This window comes from Mesocricetus auratus, unplaced genomic scaffold, assembly GCF_017639785.1.
Source record: "Mesocricetus auratus isolate SY011 unplaced genomic scaffold, BCM_Maur_2.0 Super-Scaffold_100691, whole genome shotgun sequence".
Classification (NCBI taxonomy): domain Eukaryota; kingdom Metazoa; phylum Chordata; class Mammalia; order Rodentia; family Cricetidae; genus Mesocricetus; species Mesocricetus auratus.
In genome coordinates, this window is record NW_024429267.1 from 7,439,590 (window position 1) to 7,454,500 (window position 14,911).

Here is a 14,911-nt window from a genome sequence, read left to right on the forward strand (position 1 = left end):
ATTTTTTTATATTTTAAAATATAATTGAGGTGCATTGGTTTTAATAAAAAGTATTAAGTTCACTTTTAAAAGAATTCATTCATCAACTCTTTTGTCTACTTCCCCAAATGATCTGACCACTTCCCATTATGATTTAAAGATTTAATAATGTTAAAAAAAAGCAAAGACATCAGGAATTTTGAAGGCAAATGAATGGAACTAGGAAAAAAATCACCCTGAATGAGATAAACCAGACCCAGAAGGACAAACATGGTATGTGCTCACTTATATGTGGATATTAACTGTAAAGTTTAACCATGCTACAATCCACAGATCCAGAGAGGCTAGGTAACATGGAGGACCCAGGGCGGGGAAAGGGGGGGTACGTGGATCTCCCTGGGAAAACAAAATAGAGGAGATCTCTTGGTTGGACTGGGCAGGTGGGCATGGGGACTTACTTGAGAGATAGGGAGGAGGGGGCAGTGCTGAGAGAGATGACTGGAAGGGGGGGGGGGCGGCTTTACTGAGTTGAGAGAAACCTGAAGCCAGGGAAACTTCCACGAGTCTACAAGGATGACCCAGCTAAGACTCCTAGCAGCAGTGGGTGCACAGCCTGAACCGGCCACTCTGTGAACGGATTGGTGACTACCTTGGTTGTCATCAGAGAGCCTTCAAACAGTGACTGATTAAGGCCGATTCAGAGACCCACAGCCAAACATTGGGCTGAGCTAGGAGAGGGAAGAGGGGTTGTAAGAAACAAATACATAGAAACCACTAGCCTGGCTCTGGAGACTCACAGAGTTTGAACCAACAACCAGGGAGCCTACATGTCACTGACCTAAGCCCTCTGCATGTGTGTGATAGCTGTATAGCTTGGTCTATATGTGGGACTCCTGGCAATGGGAGCAGGGGCTGTCCCTGGTGCTTTGGATGGTTCTCTGAAACCTAATCCTCACACTGGATTGCCTTGCCCAGTCTGAATACAGGGGGAAGTGCTTGATCTTATAGCAGCTTGATATGCCATGCTTTGCTGAAGCCCATGGGAGGCCTGCACCTTTCTGGGCAATTACAGAGAAAGGGTTGATTAAGCGAGGCCAGAGGGGAGGAGTGGGAAGGGAGTTGGAGGAGAAGATGGAGGGGAGGCTGTGGCCCAAATGCAAAATAAATAAATTAATTATGAAAAAAAGATTAAAGTGTTCCAATAAAACAATCACAGCTACCTTGAGAATAAAACATGACATCACCACCAGGGAGACCGTTCCAGACTAAGTCAAAAGAAACATGTAACTGCTATTGTACTTGGAAAGCAATTCCCATTCCATATTTTTTTAATCTCAGCAATTCCCATATCATATTTTTTAAATCTTGCAATCAGAATAGGATAAAAATACACCAGACTGGTGTGGATTTGGGATCCTAGAATTTCACACTATGTAGATGAAAAAAATATTCTAAACCATCATTTACCAAAAGACAAGGGAGGGCTGAGAATCCTCTAATGATTCCTTGTGCAAGATCAGTAAACATTCCAGCAGGCAACTAACTAGAATCAGCAGGTCACCAAAAGAAAAAAGGGTTGAAAAGGAAACCACGAAGGAATGAAGGAGGGAGGAGGACATGTTAGGGGGTAAAGGAGAAGTAAGAGTGGGGATTTGGGTTGATATGATCAAAATATGGTAAGACACTGTCAAAGAATAACTAAAAGATATTTTAGTCAATTAAAAGAACAGTATTCCTTTCCCCAACCCTCCCCAAAAAGAAGAAAGAAGAAACTGCACCTCCCTTTAGATGACTTCAGAAGCCCAGATCTGAACCACTTCATTGGAACCCCTATTTCCTGGTGCCTTCTCCGTTTATTTGTAGGAGGAGATAAATGGATAAAGAGGTAAAACTCTAGATTTGTATAACCCAGGAGAGGTGAGTAGAACAGGGCCATTCCCAAAGTCTGGGCAGGACCAGTATCTGTGACACATATTTTCACACCTACAACTTTAATGGTAAAGCAGCATGAATTATAAAGCATAAAATATGGAACATTCCTTTACACTGTGTGAATATATCTCACTGTGATTGGGTTGATAAAGAAACTGACTGCCCAGTAGCTGGACAGGATAAGGTTAGGAGAGAAAACCAGACTAAGGACATGGGAAGAAGGGTGGAATCAGAGGAGTGCCCAGCCAGACACAGAGAGGAATCAGGAGGTACAAGATGAAAGAGAGGTAACATCACATGGCAGAATGTAGATTAATGTAAATGGGCTAATTTAAGTTGTAAGAGTTAGCTAGAAACAAGCCTGAGCTAATGGCTAAACGTTTATAATTAATATTAAGCCTCCGAATTGTTATTTGGGAAGTGGCTCATGGAACAGAGCTGATCATGGTACCAGTGAGAAACTCTGCCTACAATACAATAATAAAATAGTTTCAATTGGTCCTGATTTCATATGTAAATATACATATGAATTGAAGTTTATGTTTGCAATGATTTTATGCCTATACCTCAACTATACAAAAGGTCAACTATAAATTATATACACACAAGTTCATAAACTGTATTTTGTTGTTGTGTGTATATATGTGTGTATGTTCACATGGGGTATTTGTGTGCATATGTGTATGGATGAGTACCTGCATGGATATGCATGCATGTACATGCCATGCCCAGAGGTTGGTGTTTGTTGCCTTTTACTACCGTTTAGCTTGGTTTCTGAGACAGGACCTCTCACTGAACTTTAACTCACCGATTGCCAGACTTGCTGGTCAGTGAGACCATGGGATGCCCCGTCTACCTCCCAACACAGGACTACAGACTGCTGCAGCTGACGTTTTACATGGATGCTGGAGATGGAAACTAGGGTCTTTATGCTTGCACAGCAAGCACTTTATTCACTCCATCTCTCAAGCCACTAAACTGTTTTTAAAAGGCTCCCAAGCTAAAAGTTCCTTGGTCAGGAAGCAGCCCCACACATCCAGTATGTGCAGAACATTCTGAAGGGTTGGAACAAGACAACAGTCCCAGAAGAACTCAGGGAAGATAGGGAAGCAGATGGTACCTCAAAGAGTAAGGAGTGAAGCAGAGAGAAGCCTCAGACAACTTCTATTAGGAGTCACTTAAGTAATGTTTGGTCTCAAAGCTTCTCGACCCTGGGTCAAGGATGAGGCTTCTGGAAAGAACTGAGGGCCTAGGCAGAATCAGACAGCCAAGACTGAGCTACCTGATTGAGCTCCTGTCAGTTTCCAACATTAGCCAGCTGTGTGAGCCCATGCAGCCCTTCTCCTCTGCTGTGTAGCATCCTAGTCTGTGAAAGGGATGGAGGAGCACACTTCTCCAGTTTCCCCAAGGGCTCCTTCTGCTGGTAACAGGTTCTGGGACTTGAGCAGGGCAAGACTTAACAGAAGGCACTGAGAGAAAAGAGACACCAAACAGGTGGGGGGAGATGATTCCTCTAGAAGAGAGAGGCAAAACTCTCTCACAGCCAGTGCTTTTCCCCAGCCTAGAACATCTGCAGAGCAAGAAATGCCCTCTCTGGGAGTGTGGCCCCCAGTAGGAAAGAGGAGAGTACTCTATGAAGGGTGATGCTACTGGCACCCCACAGGGACCTCCGCACAGGTGCACAGAAGCACCTAAAACCATACATCTGGGAAGAGGGCCAGGCCAAGATGATGGGTCTTCACGGGAGCTGCCATTGATCTCTAATGGTACATCCAGAGTGCTGGGCTAAGCTGAAGGCAGAGGAGGTCACACCACCTGCCACCTCCAAGGGCTTAGGGTAAGAGCTGCAGGGGAAGCTGCAATCTTTCAGGAGACCAAGTAAAGAAGACAGAGACATCAGGATACTGAGAGAGGAATAGGAGGGACTTCCACAGGGAGGCTGTAGTGACATCACAGCATAGTTGAAGGGTATAATGAAATAGGACATACCAAGATGGACACAGTTTCTAGGGAGACCACACCCAGCTCTGGGTTGTATTATGAGAACTGCTTTCTGACAAAGAATAAACATTTCTAGAGAATCAAGGATCAGTTTTGGGGGGATTCATTTTGAGGGGGTTATGTTAACAGAAAACTATGTCCAAGAGACAAGGTGGGTGAAGTGCCTATAAGAAGAGACAGCTCCTTAGCAAGTTAGAGGGGGACAGTGAAAGTCGGGGAAGAGTTCCTAGGTCAATGGGGGAGATACAGCAGGAGAAAGAGAGGGCAAACAGCAATCAGGACAGAAAGTGGAAGTCAGAAGCAGTAGGAGGTGGAGTCCATGAAAATAGCCTCCCAGCCCAGCCAGGCCAACAATGGCCAAGGAAAGCATGCAGCCTTTAAAGTCACCTATGGGTAATACGAACTCTGGTTTGGTCTGCTCATAGCTGGAACACCCAGAATCAAAGATAAAACACTTTCTCGTACATTCCTGAGGCTATCAGAAAGCTTGATACCATTGATTAAAAAGGGGTGGAGACCAGACAGCAACCCACTAAAGGCAGGCACTTGGAAAAGAGCCATCAGGCCAGCTGAGGCACCTAACGGTTGATCATTTTCCTTAAGGGAAGGCTGTGCCTTGTGTCAAGCCAGAGAACCCAGAAGGAACAATGTAAGAGATCAAGGATCTAGAAAGAACCCACCTGGCTTGCAGTACCTTCACCTGTTAGCACACGAGAGGCGAGAAGCAAGAATAAAAACTTCTAGCAGGAGCCTTGGGTTAGACAAAGAGGTAAGACACTGAGAGGCCTGAAGGACGTACAAACAACATACAATGATGATTAAACTGAAGAAAAGAGCCTCAATCCTCTGGAGCTGTTCACTGAAACAGAGTGAATCTTGTGACACATGCGTTCAACTTCAAAATTATCAGCTGAATGGGGGTCTAGCTCAAACAAGAAGGTCCACACATGGACAATCACTTCAGAGTACACGTGGGATTATTATACAGTCTATTTGAAATTTCCAGGGAAAAGCTAACAGCAAGCAAACAAGGAGGAGGCAACAGACAAGGGGAAAGCATTATTTTTTAATCACGTGCATATGGAATTTGTATATATGTAGTTGCGTGTATACATCTGTATGTGGAGGTCAGAGGTTGATGTCTGGTATCCTCACTAACAACACTCCATTTTATTTACTGAGGCAGGGTCTCTCGCTGAATACAGTTTACTGATTCAGCCAGTCACTGTAACTGCCTGGCTTGCCCTGAGAAATCTTGTGGCTGCCTCCCAAGTCCTTGGGTTACAGTGGGGGCCACCAGCTTTGTTACATGTATACCAAGGGTCCAGACTTCATTCTTCATACTTGCAAGGCAACTGCTTTAACCACTGAACCATTTTCCCAGCCCAGAGATACTTCATTTTTAAGTATCTGTGGCAGGGAGACATTTTTGTAACAACTCTAGACTCCAAGATGTGTTTTGTTTTTTGTTTTTTTTTTTAAGGGACGTTTAAGTCTTAAAGGCAGATTGGCAGTTCCTTGGGGACAGAGCCTTTTCCTCATGTTTCCCAAGCACAGAGACTGCCTGGCAGAATATATGTGCAGTCACGCTTGAGAAGGCCCAGGAACCGCATCTGCCCAAACCCAGTAACACCCTGCCATCCAAGGTCGGCGCCTTCACCTACAATGACATAAAGTAAGTCCGACTGATTCACAGGCATGATGGGCTATAGACTCCTGTCACGCTTTGCTGGCCAGCTGAGGAATCTGCAACTGGAGGTGCCAGGTGTCAGGCCCGGCGCCTGAGCTTCCTCTTTGTGACTGGCATGCTCTATTTAGAACTATCACAAAAAGGCAAGAAGCCTAGAGGGGGAAACAGCTCACGCCTGCCCTGAAAGGCAATGGCCAACATGGATTTGATCATCACCAACCACCCTTGCACATTCACTGCTGCTAGGATAAAAGCTGACTCTCCACAGGAATCAAGGTTGAGAGATGCAGGCACCATCACCTTCCAACCTCCAACACCCACCCTCACGACACAATCCACCAGTCACCACCAACCTCAGGTCTTCCAGGCTACTGGGCTCATACTGACCACTGTGAGGAGGGCCAACTTAAGTCAGGGCTCCTACACAAGGCAGTGCTCTCTCCCCAGGGACATCTGGGGACATTTTGGAATTTGGAAGCTGAAACCAGGGAAGGGTATTACAGGTACAAGAAGGGTAGAGGCCAAGGTCAGCTCCAAGTACCAATCATCACCAATTAGGTTAGGCAGCTGGCCAGCAAAGCCCCTGGGATTCTTCTGCCTCTACCTCCTTAGCTTTACATTATATAAGTGTACACTGTTGGGCCAAGAATTTTTCTTCTTCTTTTTTTTTTTCCAAGACAGAGTGTCTCTGTGTAGCTCTGGCTGTCCAGACCAGGTTGGCCTTGAACTCAGAGATCCGCCTACCTCTACCTCCAGAGTGGTAGGATTAAAGGCATACACCAGCCCTGCCCCTCAAAAAAAATTTTAACATGAGTTCTGGGAATTAAACTCAGGACTTCATGCTTACTTAGCAAGCAAGCTCTTCACCAGCCTGCTGTGTAGCTGAGGATGACCCTGGACTTCTGATCCCCTCCCATCCCTTGGAATTACTACTAGGCTCCAGCCCCTGGAACACTGCCCTCTATATGCCCCCTACACAAACACTTCTCTAATGGCTTTTAGGCAATGTACTATTCAGTACCATGCCTTCTGGCCTACCTCCTAGTTTGCCCAAAAGACAGGCCAGACTCTTGAGAGACAATGGCTGCCAAGACAAATATTTGCTTTTTTCCAACGGCTATGTTTACCCAAGATTATTCTGTTCTTGGTAAAGTGGAAACCAACTGCTTACTGACACACTTGGGATACAGCCTCACAGCGAACTGGCACCTTCTCCCATGTGTAGACACTCTAAAACTACCTCAGCCTCTTAAGAGGGGCGATTACAAACCATGCTTACAGGCACAAGGCAATATCGTTAACGGATCACAGAGCCATCAGAAAAAAAAAGGCAAAAGCATAGAAAATCAAAAACAAGCACAGAAATGTAGAAAAGAGGGAAGACAGACACAATTATCACCAAAGAACTGAAGCAGTCTTTCTGGCTTAAAGAAGGCAACAAGGAAAAATGCATAATTACTGCTCTGGGCACAGTGGCTAGGCTTGATGATTAACTCCGCACTATAACCCACAACTCACCTGCATCCTGACCAAAGTCAGCTTCTCACTTGAATCATGCTGTTTCCACGCACAATGCTGAAAGCTAATGTAGCAAACAACGGATGACAGACTTACTCAGTACACCTATCCTACACGGTCGCAAAATCTCCCACATGCCACTGAGTACAGAGCTATTCTCCTTTGCCACAAAAACTGAGTCATGGGGTGAGGTGTGTAGTCCAACCCCAAAGAAATAAGCTTTTCCACAAGGGTCACTGATTATGTCAGGTACCTTAGCTCTTCAAGATATTCACATCCAGCCTAGATCACAGTCATGGAGTAGCCTCCCTCTGCCCAACCTGTTTCATAACCCTGGAGCTGTCCAGTGTTGGGACTCTCAGAACAGTCAGCTCAGGGTACAGGTGGGCTTCATCCAGGGGCTTCCTCCTCCAGCCCTGAAGACCTCATGTGGGGGGCGGGCCTTTGGGAAGCCCCAAGAATTCAGACCAAATATGTCATCCAAAGGACAATCCCACAGCACAGTCAAAAGAAACAAGGGGTTCCTTGTGTCTTGGAGCAGAGCACCACCCCAGAGAAATGCCTTTCCACAAGGGTCACTGAGGAAGGCAGTCACCACTCAGTGTGGATCATTGATAAGTGACAGTCATCGGAAACCACAACAAACATTTACCGAGCACTGCCTGCAGGCCACATAGAGCCCTTACAACAATTCTAAGAGCTAACCACTCATTCTGAGTTTGGATTTCATCCTTCCCTGCCCTTCCTTCAAATTATACCTGTTCTGTATATGCCCCCAAATAACCACTTAATGTTACCAGTTAAAAGAGATGGGGTTGGTTGGAAGGACACATGCTAAATTTGGAAGGAATAGAGAAATTAGCTTGGGCCCTGGACAAGGATGGCAGACAAGCAATGGAGCAAAGGAAGAAGCCAGAGGGAAGAGTGCCTTTGTCAGCATTCTGCTTGTGGTAGCTAGTCTTGGTTGTCACTGGCTACATCTGGAATGAACTAAAACTCAAATGGCTGGGCACACCTTTGAGGGTTTTTTTTTTTTCTTAATTAAACCATTTGAAGTAGGAAGACCCACTTCTAATCTGGATCTCTGAAGTGAGAAGGTCCACTTGTAATGTGGGAAATGCCTCCTGCTGACAGCCTGTATAAAGGACATGGAAGAAAGAAGCTTGCTCTCTCTTCGTCTGCTTGCTGTCACTATCAAGTTCATCCCTTCATTGGCATTAGCACCTACATAATCAGGATTCAGGCATATACTGAAGAAAAGCTGAGACATCCAGCCTTATGCCCTAAACTACTTCTGTTGGTAGACAGCCACTGTTGGACTAGGTGAACCACAGCCTGCAAGATAAATTCAGTGTGTGTGTGTGTGTGTGTGTGTGTGTGTGTGTGGTCTGTTCCTCTAGAGAACCCTGACCAATATCCCTCTTAAGCAGGAGCGGTGTTGGTATTTAGCTCCAGCTCATCCAGCAGTCACTAGAGAAGCCAGACCTACCAATAGAGATCCTATGTCTTCAGGCCCCATCAACACTATATTCTGCCTTGTCTGGCCAAAACTTTTATCCCCTTCCCTCCTTGTGGCAGGCTCCCTTCCTCCAGTGGAAGTCCATACTGGGTGAGAGGCCAGTTCCCTGTCCAAGGCATATGCCTGCCTAGCACCCTTTCCTCTCATGTCTATATTTACAGCCTTTAATTAAACAATAGTAAGGTACATAAAATGTTAATGTCTGGATCATGGGCTCAGATAACTCAGTTTGATAGGGAATAATGACATTTAAGCAAAGAGTTAGAACATAAGGACAAGAGAAGGAGGAGATTCAAATTGCAAAGCCCTCCTCTTCAGTGGAAGCCTCTCCCCCACCAGTTTGTAGGGCACCCTGTGAAAGGTTCAGGCATTAAGCTGGCCTGCCCCGGTACTCAGGCTGTACTCTGGCCAGTCCAGGGTTCCACGAGAGCTAGTCTTCACGCAGGTGTAAAGGACCCCTATAAGAGACAGACCCCCACCCACTTACTCTCTCTTGCTCTTTGCTCCCTCCTCTTGCTCTGCTCTTACCCCCACTCTCTCTTCTCCTCTCTCTTCTGTTGTCTCTCTCGTGTGTCTCTCCTCCATCTCGTTCTCCTGCCCGTAATAAGCTCTATGGTTTGCATCTCGTGTTCTACCTCTCGCCTTCTAATTTTAATCTTAAACAAAAGAACAACACATGACCCTCCACACCCACACCTCACTTTAAAGCATCCTGCTGGCTGTCCTCCTCAAAAAGCCCAAGGCAATCGTCACCCACTTCCTTCTCTGCCTTCCTGCTACTGCTCTTTTCCATCCTCCCTCCCACGCCCAGGCAGCTCCAAGTCCCACAAAGGTTTAAGGAGCCTTTCTGGAGGTGCAGAGTTTTAGGAAAGGGCTCTGGACAGATACTTCAAATATCATTGAACATACCCAGGACCCTGGATGCTAGTTACAGACATCACATCAGGAAGTGATCTAATGTGGAAGCCCTGTTCTCTGGAGGATGCTCAGCTTCATCCTCTGGGGACATAGAACCAGCATCATGACCTCCAGGCACGCTGGCTAAGTTCAGTGCATTCCATGCTTTCAAATGGACATCATTTGATCAAAAAAACACTGCTTATGAGAACTTGAGAAAATACCCTCCCCTCACTCAGTGGAAAAGACAGACAACTTCTCTGTACTGGTAGACTGAACACTTAGCCCAAGAGGAGAGTGCAACTAACTCCACGAGGGAAAGGGGGATCTGAAAGGAAGTTAGTCAAAAGACAACATTTGCAAGAGCAGTGGAACTATGGCTGTTTATTTCTCTTTGATATTTACATTTTGTACATGTTTTCTATAGTGCATAGTTATTACAGTTAGGGAAAAATAACTCAAAAAGAAAAGTCAAAACTCTGTTGACAGAGTGCTTGTTTAGCATGCTGGAAGACCTGGGTTCGATCCTTAGCACCACATAAACTAAGTATGGTGATATATGTCTGTAATCCCTGCCCTGTGAAAGGTGGAGACAGGAAGTTCAGAAATTCAAAGTGATCAAATGACATACAGTGAGTTCCAGGGCAGCCTGGGCTACTCTGCCTCAAACAAAAATGAGAAACCAAGGCTCTGTTGCCAAGGCTGCTGCTGGGGGGTTTTAGGAATGACCCCTTCACAAGGGCACCCTTCCACCATCCTCATTATGATGACCCATTCCAATGCACCCACAAGACCTTTGGGTACCAGCTAAGTGTGTCATGTTTTTGTAACCTCCTAACTTCCTTCACCTCAGCATTTTGCTACCACCACAGGGTATGTACCCCGCTTTCCCTCTCACTGAAATGAAGGCTCCAAGAGCCCTTGGGGTTCTGCTTTGAGTCACTCCTGGTTACATTATCAATGCATGATCAATATCCTGCTCATACAAAGTCATCGCTTCCATGTGTACCCACATCTTTACCTAGTACTACCCGGCAGGGCACAATGTACTCATCTCGCCTAATGGAACCTTTTGCCATGTTGCACCTTCCACAGTTTCTTAGTACCCTAGCAGCAACCTCGCAAACCACAAATGCCCAGAGCTCGAACACCACCTGGCTTTTCCTCACAGTGATGTAACTTTATGCCCATTTTACAGGTGAAGAAAATGAGGCTTAAAATTTTAAGAGATGCCTGTGGCTGAAAAACAGCACTGGGGTTAAATTCTAAATCTTATACTTTGGCAATACAATCTAAGGGGACTAGAACCTTCTAGAAGATAGGAGAATCATTTCCCTACTCCTTGAAATCCCCTGGTCACTGCTGTTCAAGGCAGACTCATAGATACTGGCTTTTAGGATGTGAAGATTGCTAGGAGCTTCTTGGCTTAGAGGACATTAATGTCATGTATAAGATAACCCAGGACAGCTGCAGGTTCAAAGAGGTTGTCTAGCAAACAAGGCCAATAAAAATAGTTGCATGTTTTTTTTTTCCAAAATTAACATTTGGCTATGTAAGGAATTTAAGGCCCCATCTGTTGCCAATGCCCCATAATTAATTATGAAGTGGTATGTTAATTGATGCTCTTAAACACTTATTAGCATAGATCCCCTAAAACCCTCTACCAGGCAGAAATAGCTGGAAGCTGTGTCACAGATCTCATTTCCAGAACCTCTAAAGGTGATAACCTATCACCTTAGTGTCATTCACTGTGTCTTTACTTTGATGACCCTCCAAGTTAGGTGACTTTCCATTATTCCCAAACTAGTAAACTCTCCTAAAACTGGTGTTTTTGACTGTCATTCATTCCTGGCCATCAAGGGACTTTTGTCCCCTGAGTGCTATCTGGAAGCCCCCAGCAGGAAGCTCCAGTAGTGTTTAACACTTGTTAACAGCTTGTCGGGTCTTGCTGCTGGTGAGGCTCTGGCAAGCTGACACACACAAATTAGCAGCTCCAGCAAAGCCCCAGCTCTGTGGGGGCTAATTACCCAGGAGACAGTGAGATATTTATCAGCATTTCTGAGCCTTGCTTGTCAATGAGGGGAACACTGTATCTTCCCAAGGAACTATAGGTAGACAAGGAAAACTCACAGGGACAGGAGCGTCACCCCTGGAGTCTGGTTCAGATGAGAATCAAGAATCCTATGCACTACTAACACTAATAACTCCCGGACACTGCAGTTCTCCGGGACTCTCAGAGACTCCATTCAGCATCCAAGTACACACCCTAACCTAGAGCTCCTGGTTTTACTTCATCTATTACATACTCATTCAAGACAGCTAGGCAGACATCCTATGATCTCACTTAAAATCTATGTTAAAAATGTGAGCATCCTCTAGAGAAAACCATACCATGCTCTCAAGACAGCTTCACTTTCTTCCCCAGCTCTTCATTCTTCATTCTCCTAACCCTTGCTCTTAAAATCTGTTTGTTTTAAATTTCTTTTAACAAACCCCTACTGTGCTTCATGCTGGTTTGTCTTCAAATGTCTTCCTGCATCAAAGCCAAGGACTCTGGGTTTATCTCCATGAAGGTCAACAAAAAACAAACAAACACAAACAGACAAACAACACTTGAGCTACTGTGGGTAATAACAGGGAACAGTGTCTCTGCAGTGTTGGCATCCTCCAGAAAAACAATGAGCACAGAGAAGACAGCACAGAAGCTACATGTGAAAATGAAAAAAAGAAAATTCTGTTGGCCAGTAAGGTATGTCAAGGCAAAGTATGCATGCTTCCCTGCCACCCCCCCCCACACACACACAAAGAGAGATAGACACACAGAGACAGGGGTAGAATAGCCTTATGTACTAATATGCTAGATCAACAAACACTGATTACTTTTGATGCCTGGCCATGCGCTGGGAAAGAAAAAAAGAAAGGCACGTTCCTGCCTAGGCATACGAAACCTCCAATCCAGTGGGAAGACAGACCTTTAACGGAATGACTGGATAGCATATGATGTGCACTAGGGGCTCTCACCCAAAGGTGTTTTTGGAAGACTCTGGTGAAGGCAGCTGAAGGGATCACAGAAGTATCCCAGGGAGGTTGTGAGAGACACAGGAGAGAGAGAGGGCAGTCTGAGTACCAGGCCCAGCACATGCAAAAGCATTGAAGAAAGGAAAAGAGAGCTGAGCTTTAAGAGACTGAGGACTGTTGGGGAAGGTCGGATGCGACCAAGAAGTAACAGAAAGCCTGGCAGAGAGGCGGGTAGGAAACAGACCACTGCCTACCACCTGCATGGCTTTACCTTACCCTGACAGCTACTGCAAAGTCATGCCCCCAGAGAGTCCAGGTGTGAGCCACTAACTTGGTGTGCCAAACATCACTGGGTTCCTGACACTCTGAAGTGAAATGGGTATGGAGCGGAGAGGTGTATGGGTAAAAACAAGCCAAAGAGACAGGGAAAAAGTTAAGATCCTAAATCAGTAGGAACATGATATAAGTATATCTGAGAAGCAGCATAAATTGGTTCTAGTCAAAAAAATAAAAACAGAAGCCAGATGGCTTTAATTCCAGCACTCAGGAAGCAGAGGTAGATGGATCTCTCTGAGTTGGAGGCCAGCCTGGTCTACAGAGTAAGTTCCAGAGAAACCCTGGCACAAAATAAATAAATAGATCAACAAACAAATAAACAGAGCATATGACTTGCTTAAGAGATAATATTTGCCAACTGCTCAGTATATCAGTTATGTGTCTAGTAACATGACTCAGAGGAGAAACTGGCTTTGGTCTTTGAAGAACTTGCAAATTTAAAAAGGGAAAGAAAATAAAGATACGTGTAACCCTGAGCTAAGGCATGCTGTGGAGATGAACAGGATGAGAGGAAGCAACAGGAGGCAACTAACTCTGACGGGAGTTGATGTTTAATTCTGAAGACTGAGTAGAAAGGATAGAAAAGCAGCTAGGCTCAGCAACCTGAGAATCAGGAAAGAATGCCTGAGGGCACAGCTGGGAAGGCAGAGCCCAGGGAGTCCCCAAGATGGCAGAAATGGTTGGGTTAGCATCTAAAACCTTAGGGTACAGGCAGCCACCAGGCAAGGGGCGAAAATGATGCCCTCTCTGTAGGAATGTGATTTCCTCTGCCTCCTGGAGAGCACCCCGCCCACTAATGCTTAGAAATGTCCAAGACTGTTCCTGGCACGTCAGAGGCCCATATCCACTTTCTGCTCTGCATTCAGGAGAAGACTGGAGAACCCAATCCACACTATATCAGTCCCTAACGGACTTCAACGTAAGGTCAACTCACCTGTCAAGTGGTCCCAAGGCAAAGACCCTAAGGCAGGCATCTTAGGGCTCCCCACATTAGGCCCTCAGTTCCTCTGACAGCACCAACAGTTAAGGAGAGGGCTAGAGGAAGTGCAGACACACCCTCCGAGGAGGGGCCTTGGACATGGGGTGTGTTGCATTCCTGGAAAACAGGGCCCCTGCTGTAATGCGTGTAATCATACCAGAGATTGGACTGCAGAACTCTGCTTCCCATTTATTACAATCACACTCCTGCCCAGGAAACCCCACCCGAGCGTTTGTTTGGCAAGCCTTTCCTTGATTAGGTGTAAATCTTACTATTCCTGCCACTCAAAAAAATAACACATGTGCCTAATGAGGTTGTAGCTGAGAGGCCAGGCCAAGCCTGGACTTCCCTGAACCAGGCCCAGACGATTTCTACTCTCTCATTTCAGGATGATGCTTACTTTTTCCTTTCCTACTCCACAGGAAGAGTGGGAAGTGGGAACAATCTGTACACAGGGAAAAGCAAACTACTGGTCCCTGCTGGAAAGAACCCAGCCGGAGGTATCCACTTTCCCTCCTGGCCCCTGGGCTGCAGCCGACACTGCTCACTCAGCTCTCAGGAAGGCCTGATGGGGACTTCAAATCCCCAGACTTTTTTTTTGTTTTTTTAACAAACGCTGCTCCTGACAGAGCTCATTCCCTGTCTCCAAATGCCATGCTATCTGATTGTCTTTGGTATGCAATTCAGCAGCCCCCCTCCCCTCTTCCTCCCAAAGCAGGGCTGAGGAGTAGGGCAGGGCCAAGTCCCAAGCAGGTCCATCATCATCCAGAGTGCTTGCAGCTTCTGATAGCCCAAATAAACTGGGCGCAGGGCAATCTTACTTCCAAACAATGAATGTCTGAACCAAGAGAAGGACCAATCATTTTACCTGGAAATACATGAACACTCAATTTTGGGGTGGTGGGATTCCCAGGCCAAAGGGTTCCCATACTATCCACCTGAATGCCCGTCCTCACTCCACAAAAACTATTCAGGGAATGAGGCAGCTCTGACCCTAAAACAATTCATTTGTTTCCAGGCCAGGGAATCTAACACCAAGCCC

General features: G+C 45.8%; 1 protein-coding gene across 5 annotated transcripts in view; it reads right to left on the reverse strand.

The window, feature by feature from the left end:
* Positions 1-14,911, reverse strand: part of Tln2 (talin 2) — a 409,739-nt gene that overhangs the window by 243,222 nt on the left and 151,606 nt on the right. The gene's annotated exons all lie outside the window — the stretch shown is intronic.